At 38.7% G+C, this 10,317-nt stretch overlaps 1 non-coding gene and 1 pseudogene across 1 annotated transcript; both read right to left on the reverse strand.

Annotated features, from left to right (window-relative positions):
• Positions 1-5,880: 5,880 nt before the first annotated feature.
• On the reverse strand, positions 5,881-7,820 carry LOC146899286 (uncharacterized; annotated as a pseudogene).
• Positions 7,821-9,976: 2,156 nt separating this feature from the next.
• LOC146899287 (small nucleolar RNA R71) lies at positions 9,977-10,083 on the reverse strand. Its single transcript, XR_015024380.1, has one exon. It is a non-coding gene; the product is annotated as a small nucleolar RNA R71 (small nucleolar RNA).
• Positions 10,084-10,317: the final 234 nt, after the last annotated feature.

A 10,317-nucleotide genomic window follows, 5' to 3' on the forward strand; every position in this document is an offset into this window, starting at 1 on the left:
AGCTGAAGAAGGCGGAAGGTTCTTAACCGCGGAGCAAGTGAAGAAGTCTTTGGATGGCGAAGCTTGTGTGTTCATGATGTTTGCTTCCTTGAAGGAGAGTAGTGAGAAAGGAGTTGGTGATTTGCCGGTAGTGCAAGAATTTCCAGAAGTTTTTCCGGACGACATTACCGAGTTACCACCGGAGAGAGAGGTTGAGTTTGCAATTGATTTGGTGCCTGGAACGAGTCATATTTCGATTGCGCCGTATCGGATGTCTGCATCAGAGTTGGGAGAGTTGAAGAAGCAGTTGGAAGAGTTGTTAGAGAAACAGTTTATCAGGCCGAGTGTTTCTCCGTGGGGAGCTCCTGTGTTGTTGGTTAAGAAGAAAGATAGAAGCATGAGATTGTGTGTGGATTATCGGCAGTTGAACAAGGTGACAATCAAGAATCGGTATCCGCTTCCGAGGATTGATGATTTGATGGATCAATTGGTTGGTGCAGAAGTGTTCAGTAAGATTGATTTGAGATCAGGATATCATTAGATTAGAGTGAAGGCGGAAGATATATCCAAAACTGCGTTCAGAACAAGGTATGGACACTATGAGTATTCTGTGATGCCATTTGGAGTGTCTAATGCGCCAGGTGTCTTCATGGAGTATATGAATAGAATATTTCATCCTTTTCTGGACCGTTTTGTGGTGGTGTTTATAGATGATATTTTGGTATATTCGAAGTATGAAGAAGAACATGCCGAGCATTTGAGGATTGTGTTGGAAGTCTTGAAGGAGAATAGGTTGTTTGCTAAGTTGTCGAAGTGTGAGTTCTGGTTGCGGGAAGTGAGTTTCCTTGGTCATGTGATTTCTAAAGGTGGCATTGCGGTGGATCCGTCGAAGGTTGATGCAGTGTTGCAATGGGAATCACCTAAGTCTGTTTTTGAGGTTAGAAGCTTCCTTGGATTGGCAGGTTATTATCGGAGGTTCATTGAGGGATTCTCTAAGTTGGCGTTGCCATTGACGCAGTTGACCCGGAAAGGACAAGCTTATGTTTGGGATGCTAAGTGTGAGAAGAGTTTCCAAGAGTTGAAGAAGAGGTTGACTTCAGCTCCAGTGTTGATTTTGCCAAATCCGAAGGAATCTTTTGTTGTGTATTGTGATGCTTCTAAGATGGGGCTTGGTGGTGTGCTTATGCAGAATCGGCAGGTTGTGGCTTATGCTTCAAGGCAGTTGAAAGTGCATGAGAAGAATTATCCGACTCATGACTTGGAATTAGCGGCCGTGGTGTATGTATTGAAGATTTGGAGGCATTATCTGTATGGTTCTAAGTTCGAAGTGTTCAGTGATCATAAGAGTTTGAAGTACTTGTTTGACCAGAAGGAGTTGAATATGAGGCAGAGGAGATGGTTAGAGTATCTTAAGGATTTTGACTTCCAATTGAGCTATCATCCTGGAAAGGCCAATGTGGTTGCTGATGCTTTGAGTAGAAAGTCGTTGCATATGTCTGCTTTGATGGTAAAGGAGTTGGAGTTGATTGAGCAATTTCGAGACTTGAGTTTGGTTAGTGAGTTAACACCGGATGGTGTGAGGTTGGGAATGTTGAAGCTGACAAGTAATATTCTGGAGGAGATCAAGAATGGTCAGAAGGAAGATTTGGAACTTGTAGATCGAGTGGTGTTGGTTAATCAAGGCAAAGGTGGAGACTTTAGATTGGATGAGAACGGTGTTTTGATGTTTCGTGATCGTGTTTGTGTGCCAAGTGTACTTGAGCTTAAGAAGCAGATTTTGGAAGAAGGTCACAGAAGTAGTTTGAGTATTCATCTAGGAGCGACTAAGATGTATCAAGATTTGAAGAAGTTGTTTTGGTGGCCTGGGATGAAGAAGGATATTGCAGAGTTTGTGTATGCTTGTTTGGTGTGTCAGAAGTCTAAGATTGAACATCAGAAACCGTCGGGTTTGATGCAACCGTTGTTTGTACCAGAGTGGAAGTGGGATAGTATCTCTATGGACTTTGTTGGAGCTTTGCCGAAGACTGTTAAGGGTTTTGACTCTATTTGGGTGATTGTTGATCGGTTGACGAAGTCGGCACATTTTGTTCCTATTAAGACTGGTATGTCTGTGGCGAAGTTGGCTGAGATCTACATTGAGCAGATTGTTAGATTGCATGGTGTTCCTTCTAGTATTGTGTCGGATCGGGATCCGAGGTTTACTTCTAAGTTTTGGGAGAGTTTGCAAGATGCTTTGGGAACTAAGTTGAGATTGAGTTCTGCTTATCATCCTCAGACTGATGGTCAGACAGAGAGGACTATTCAGAGTTTGGAAGATTTGTTGAGAGCTTGTGTGTTGGAGCAAGGTGTCAGTTGGATTGAATGTTTACCGTTGATTGAGTTCACTTACAACAACAGTTTTCATTCTAGTATTGGGATGGCACCGTTTGAGGCTTTGTATGGTCGGAGGTGTAGAACTCCTTTGTGTTGGTATGAGTCAGGAGAAAGTGCTTTGTTAGGACCGGAAGTTGTGCAAGAGACGACCAAGAAGGTTAAGATGATTCAAGAGAAGATGAGAGCGTCTCAGAGTAGACAGAAGAGTTATCATGACAAGAGGAGGAAGGACATCGAATTTCAGGTTGGTGATCATGTGTTTTTGAGAGTGAATCCTGTAACTGGTGTTGGACGTGCTTTGAAGTGTCGGAAGTTGACTCCTCGTTTTGTTGGACCTTTTGAGATTGTTGAAAAGGTTGGGGTTGTAGCGTATCGGATTGCGTTACCGCCATCTTTGTCGAATCTTCATGATGTGTTTCATGTGTCTCAGTTGAGGAAATATGTGTATGATGCGTCCCATGTGATTCAAGTGGATGATTTGGAAGTAAGGGATAATTTAACCGTTGAGACTTGGCCGGTTAGGATTGAGGATCGTGAAGTGAAACGTTTGCGTGGCAAGGAAGTCGTTTTGGTTAAAGTGATGTGGATTGGACCAACCGGTGAGAGTGCCACTTGGGAATCGGAGAGTAGGATGAGGGTTGCGTATCCAGAGTTGTTTCCTTCAGGTAATTTTCGAGGGCGAAAATTCTTTTTAGTGGGGAAGAGTTGTAACAGCCCGTTTTTCGCTAGATTTATTTTATTATTTATTTATGTGTGTTCTATGTGCTCTTATGTGATTAATTGTCTCTGTGTGTATTTTTGGTTGGGATTCGTAGAGTTCGGTGTTAGAAGGGTATTTTAGTCATTTTGGGCTTAGGGGCATTTTGGTCATTTTGAGGGCAGTGGCAATTTTGTAATTTTTCAGAAAGTTATTTTTAGTGCTTAGTGAGGATTTTATTTTACTAATTGCTAGAGGGTGTAGTAATTATTTTATTTACCGTTAAGTGACCGTTAGTGTTATATTTTACCGGTAAGTGAGTAGTGACATTTTGAGTGTTAGAATAGAAATGGGTTAGGCCCATTAAGGTTTAAGAAATAAGCCCAATTGAGTAGAGCTAGTATATAGACTCTAGTTGTTGGTAAAACTAGGTTTTACAAACATTTTCATTTCATTTGAGAAGAGAAGAGAAAGAGGCTAGAGGGAAGAACAAGGGTTAGAGCTTGAAGAGGGGATTCATCATCTAGGAGCTCAATTGAAGCTTGGGTTAGAGATTCTTGGTGCTAGAGGTAAGGGGGTTAGGTTTCAACCATAATTCATCTTTTTTTTCTCTTTACCCATTTTTGTTGAATTGATTAATTGAACCTAATTGTTGTCAAATTCGTGCATAATTGTTGTTGTTATGTTTGAGAACATGATTTATGTGATAATTGCATGTTAGTATGTGAATTAACATGTTCAAATGCATAGTTGTTGGTGTTTTGTGTTCTTGAGCAAGTTTGATGAGAATTGATGTTGTGATGTTGAATTATGCATGAATTTGTGTTCATTAGTTGTTGTTATTGATTTGGAACATGTTGTTGTTGAATTGGTACTTTGGGTATCAAGATTGGTGAATTAATGATGAGATTTGATATTGTTGTTGAAAGTTGAGAATGAATTGAGAAATTGGTGAATTTGGTTATGTTGATGATTTAATTCCAAAACTTGTATGTGTTTAAGTGTATTGAACCTATTTTGACCTATAAACACTTTCTGAAACTTGTTTTGGTGATTTGGGGGATTGAAAATGGGATTTTGGGATGAATTTGGGTTAGAACCCGTAACTGAGTTCTGAGAATCTGATGTAGGACGCTTTCGCGTGCTTAGGACGCTTAAGCATCCCATCAGCGTCCCAGAAGCGTCCCAAAAGCGTGCTGTTCCAGGAGTTCTGGAACTAGGACGCTTAAGCGTGCAGAGGACGCTTTCGCGTCCTAGCCTCAGTTCAGCAAATTTTGATTTTTGTTTTCGAGCACTTGGGGGCCAATCCGATACTTCTAAAATGTTTCTTTGGACTTAATTAACCTCTGTTTATGCCTTTAATCCTACTGGAACATGATTTGATTTGGTTTGGACTTGAATTTGTGAAAATCGTCTAACTTTTATAAAAACGGTTCAAACGTTGATTTTTCCGAAAACTCGTTTTTCTCCGGAATTTGAGGTGGGATTAAAGTTGTATATTGTTTATATGATTTCTAAAAATGGTTGTGATTGGTTCCATCAAGTTTGAACTTGTTTTGCTTTGAAAATGGAAAATTTTGTGAAAAGTGATAAAATGAGACGAACCTTGGGTTTTTCGTGAATTCGTCGCATTTGGCCGATGAAATGCTTATGTACCCTCTACTGCACACATATGTGAATTGTGAGAATACAAGGCATAGGCAATTGAGCTTGTTTACTTGGTTTTGACTCAAATGTTCAATTAATTTAATGTTGTGATTTTGAGAGACGAACTTGACTAAAGATGACTTTTGAGAATCAATTGACTATGAATCCTTTATGGAAAGTTATTATATGTTATATGGAGATGATTGGTGTTGTAATTATGTGACAATTATATGTTGTGTGATTTTTGGATGTGGTTGGTGATTGTATATATGATATGTGATGGTGAATTGTTAATGATTGCATATATACAAGTAATGGTGATGGTGAGGTGATTATTGTTTGTGTGAACATATGCATTTGTAGTTGAGTCATATGTTCATGCATACATGACTGATGGTGGTGGATTATATATCCAATGGAGGTGATTACGATGTTTTTGTTGCATCAAAGGTGACGACCTTGAGGTGTTTTGGTACCACATGCATCTAGATGAGTCTAGAGACATTGCATAAACTGTTGGTGGATTGAATTGCATTAAGATGTGGTTGATGGTTGATTATTGCTAATTGTACTTGCGGATTGAATTGTTAATTGTTGATTGACAAGGTGAGGTTGTGATATGTGTAAGATACACTTGTGGATATGAACTTGATATGATGATATTGAATGATCTTGGATTATTACATGTTGTGAATATTGTGGAACTATGTATGGATTGTCATTCTTTATCCTTGATTATATCTTTCATTTCCAAAGTTCTTATTAATCTTATATGGATTATGATGATGTAATACTAACCCTCAGTGGTTTACCACCTACCTTTCTGTATGGACGGGTAGATGGAGTGCAGGATGCTTAGTGTTGCTTGTTGATGCCGAGGAGTGGAGTCCTCTTTTTCATGCCAGTGTCTAGATTAGGGCTCTGATCTAGGATAGTCTTTGCATGTTGTTATTTGACTTTATGTTTTGAAATTGTTGAGCTATTTTGTTAATTGGAGTTTGGAGAATACATATGTATTTTATTGGAGATCCAGATGTGTCTATGAATTATATGTTGTTCCGCTGCTATGTGATGTAACATGATCTTTATGCATGTATCAATTGTGGTTTATTCGAAGACGTAGCATCTATTTCTAGAATATGTTAGTATATTCGCGCGTTTTACCGCTTATTAGAAATAGGGTGTTACATGTTGCGCATCTCAGACATATTGTCTATCCTTTCATTGACACTAGGAATCATTGGTTCAAATGGAATTTTCTGAGAAGTCTTTTTAGGGCTTTTGGTTTGGTAAAGCTGGCCTAAAGGTATATTATCTAAGTCTATGGATGATGAGGAGGAGGTAGATTGGGAGGATGTGGATGGAGTTGAATCAGATTCTACTACTATTACATCTTTAGAGTGTAGAGAATCAGGATTACCTGTAACAGCTTCTGGAGCAGCAGCACCTAAACCAGCAGCTACATCCTCTTGAGCTTTTGTAGAAGCTTCCACATCAGCAATCCTCAGCAAATTCTCACATTCTGAAGATACCAAATGTTGTACCTCTTCAGTAGCTTGAATCACTTGATGTGTTGTATCTCCAGCATCTTCCCTTGCAATGTTTGATGCAGGAACTTCTATACCTTTAGCAAGTTCCGTGATCTTGGCTAATGTTACAGCATCCTTAGCCTTCTTCTTTTTAACTTCCCTTGTGACCAACTCAGTAGTAGCCATAATGTCTTCTTCTTCAGCAACATAGGCTGACTCCCTCAGCTTTCTGATAGCAGCCTTCCTCTTCTTCTTTGGGACTGGAGGTTGTTCAGAAGAAGTCTGAGAAGAAGCAGCAGCTTTCCCACTCCTATTTCTTTTGTTCAGAACCACATCAGTGTTCAGGTCCTGAACCTCCTCCTAAATTGATGGTAAGCCAGAACCACCAATCTTCAGATTATCAGAGGCTCTTTCTTTCTTTGTCTTCTTGGAAGGTTGCTCAGCTTCCAAGTACTCTTCTTTGGAGGTTTCTTTCCTCTTGGACCTTCTACTTCTGGCCACAGGCAAAGCACCACCATACATTTCCTCAGGAACATCTTTAAGTCTGATGACTTTATCAGAAGTTGCAAAATGATCTTTGATAAAGTTCATCTAGACTTCAAGAGGGTCCTTCTTGCAAATAGGAGGAAAGTCTTCCATCAGGTTTGACTTTGCACTTGATTCACTCAAGTCAGTATTGAGCTTTGTGACTGACTCAATCAGCTTCATATGCTTGAGTGTCTTTGCATTAATAGCCTTGTCAGTTTCAATGCCAAGCTGCGCATCTGTGAAGATGTTGACACTACTGAGAGCTTTCAGAATCCCTCCTTGATGAAAGATCTCTGATATGAGTCTTCCATAGGGAACCCAACACCTCTTGCTCTGCTGACTTTCCCTGAGCTCCTTTATCATGTGCTTGAAGATATACTTGGGCACATTGACTCTGTCCTTCTTGATGAAGAAGTGAAGGAACACCTTGTGCCCCAAAGATGGTTGATCATTGCCACCACCTTTTGGTAGCAGGTTTGCATTTTGGATCTTCAGAAACATCTTCTTCTCCATGCTCAAGTCTGCATAGACTCCTTTCTTCTTGGTATTGAACATGGATTGGTTTACAATCTCATTCCATGGACTAGTTTTGGGATTAGATATCTCCCATGTGTATTTTCCAGAGGCATCTCTTATGAGTACAAAGGCAATGGCCTCTTCAGAGATGAACACAGGGATCCCCACGATGTTGGATTTTATCTCTGTGCATATGAATGGTTGCAAACCCATTTCCTCTCTTGTCTTCCTTTCCAAATAGGGTAAACCAGAATCTTCTCTGTTTCTTCAATCTTAGAAGCATCTCTGTCGTACACAGAGGCTCTCACCCAGAAGTGTCTTATCAAGGTCTTGTGTGTTGGTCCATTCAACATATTGAAATAATCCATTAAGCCATATGCTTCATAGTAGCTTCTGATATCGCACCCATGATATGCTAGAAAATCAAAATCCACAGGATTCTCTATTTGAATCCTCAGTTCCCATTCTTCTAAGGACATAGTCCTTCCTTTAATCTCATAAGTTGGTGCTTCTTGCATGCTTGAAGATGTTTTTGGAACTGAACTTGCCATTGATGAGGATGAAGATTTTAGGGTTCTAGGTTATGATTGAGAAGAATGCTTTTTACTTCGCAGAGAACGGTTGAAAGAAGAAAGTGTAGGTAGTGAAGTAAGTAATGTGTGAATTGTCTAAGTGTCTTTAGTAAAACGATTGCAATTCAGAAAAAGGGAAAAACAAACACAACATTAATGACATAGGGGGCGCGTGATAGTATATTCAAAGCTAAAATCATCATTGCCCTCTTACGTTATACACCAATACACATAAGCCACGTCAGAAGTTCTCAGAGTAACTGCCAAGTTAGTGGGACAGATGTTACCAAAAAGTAACTTCTAGCGTTTCCACTTACTCTGCTATTCAGAAGCACAAAACTCATCTTCTGGAGTTCAGATGCTGATGTCATCTTCAGAAGCATGATGAGTCTTTATTTAGTCTACTTTTATGCATTATTTAGTTTCGTTTTAATTAGATTTAGTTTTATTTTATTTAAATATTATTTCCTTTATGAGCTAGTTTACTACAAATTGCATATTTTATATTTTAGGAACGAATATATGATGGAAGGTGTCTTGGAGCAAAAGAAAGGAGTCTAGAGCTGATTTGGAGCAAAAAAACGAAAGATTTGAAACAAAAATATAAAGCCCCCAAGTCAGAAGCTTGGCACGGCCCGTGCCAATATGTGGCACGGCCGTGCCACCTCACAGAAGGCCTTTTCCTGCTTTTTTTCAAGCCCAAGTTACTCTGTTTTAGTTTTACCGGAATGCCCTTATAGTTGCTTAGATTTTAAGTCAATTGTAAAGCTATAAATAGAGTAGCTCTCCATCACAAATATTCATCTTTTGTTCTTAGAATAAAAGTTCACTTTTCCTTTATTGTTATTTTATATTCTTCTTCTCCTTCTTCTCTATGTCTACAATGAACGTTAGTGAGTAGATTTCTCTTGTCTTGGGATTGTTGGATAAGTCTAATGATGTAATCCTAATCGAACCAAGCTCTAATCCTAATTTCATGTAATTCTAATTTCTAATCTAGATTCACCGTTTTAACATGAATTAACCATTATCAAACTATAGAAGCGAAAGTGGAGAGTTTGATAATTGTTAATCCATCATCCCAAATATCAATTCATAAAGCGAAAGCGGAGCTTTGATATTGGAACAAGTGAATCTAGACAATAATTGCAAAGGCAGCGAAATAGTCTTTGCAATTATTGAGACATGTGTAGTTTCAATCCTTATAAGCTTCTTCTAGTAATCAAGTCAGCGAAATAGGCTTGGTTACTAGGGGTAAACTCTCACCGGACTTTCATCGAAAAGGTGAGGAGCTAAAGGGAAACCGGTCGTTAGAAATCAGGTGTAAAACATGAAATTAGAAGTTAAAGTCTTGGCTAGTGAAGGACTTGTCATTAGGATGAACCAATAATCCCAAGGCTCTTTTATTTTATTATTGTTATTTTCTTATACATAAAAATCCAAACTTTATTTTCAAAACTCTCATCTAATCGTTATTTAAAGTTAATTAAATTCATAACTCCCTAGCGGAACGATACTCTCTTACTACTATTACTTCGATAGACCGTGCACTTGCGGTTTGGCCTATCAAGTTTTTGGCGCCGTTGCCGGGGAGTTATTGCAATTTGATTAATTTTTTTTTAGAATTAGACTGAAAAAAAAAATCTTTTTCCTTATTTTATTTTATTTTATATAAAAAAAATCTTTTTCTTTATTTTATTTTATTTTATTTTCTTTATTTCTTTGTTTTCTATTTCTTCTTTTGCCTAACTTCTTGGGAAGATAATAACGATATGGCTAAGGAACGCACTCTCAAAGAGTATGCAATCCCATCTTCAAATGAGTCATACGATGGTATTGTGTACCCAATGGTTGAGGACAATTTTGAAATAGAACCTGCACTTATTGACTTAGTGCAGCAAAATCAATTTTTCGGATCACCCACTGAGGATCCGAATTTTCATATTTCAACCTTTTTAAGACTCAGTGGAACCTTGAATGCAAACCAAGAGGCCGTAAGGCTGCACCTCTTTCCTTTTTCCTTAGGGGGTAGAGCTAGTGCTTGGTTTCATTCATTGGAATTTGGTTCTATCACTTCATGGCATCAATTAAAACAAGCTTTTCTTGCTCGATTCTTTCCATATTCTAGAACTGTTCAATTAAGGAATCAAATCATACAATTCAATCAAAAAGATGGAGAATCTCTTTACGATGTGTGGGAGCATTGCAAAGAAATTCTTAGACTTTGTCCCCATCATGGTTTAAAGAACTGGCTTATTTTTCACACTTTTTATAATGGTCTTTTGTATCCCACAAAAATTTATGTTGATGCAGCTGCAGGTGGAGCTTTGATGAACAAAACATGCATAGAAGCATATGCTTTGATCGAGGACATGGCACAAAACCACTATCAGTGGACCTACGGAAGGGACACCACTAATGTTGCTCCTTCACCCTCTAAAAAGGAGGTAGGTATGTATGAAAATTCTTCCCTTGA

This window comes from Medicago sativa, chromosome 8 (genome assembly GCF_051527215.1).
Source record: "Medicago sativa cultivar Bolivia chromosome 8, Bolivia_mono, whole genome shotgun sequence".
NCBI classification, from domain to species: Eukaryota; Viridiplantae; Streptophyta; class Magnoliopsida; order Fabales; family Fabaceae; genus Medicago; species Medicago sativa.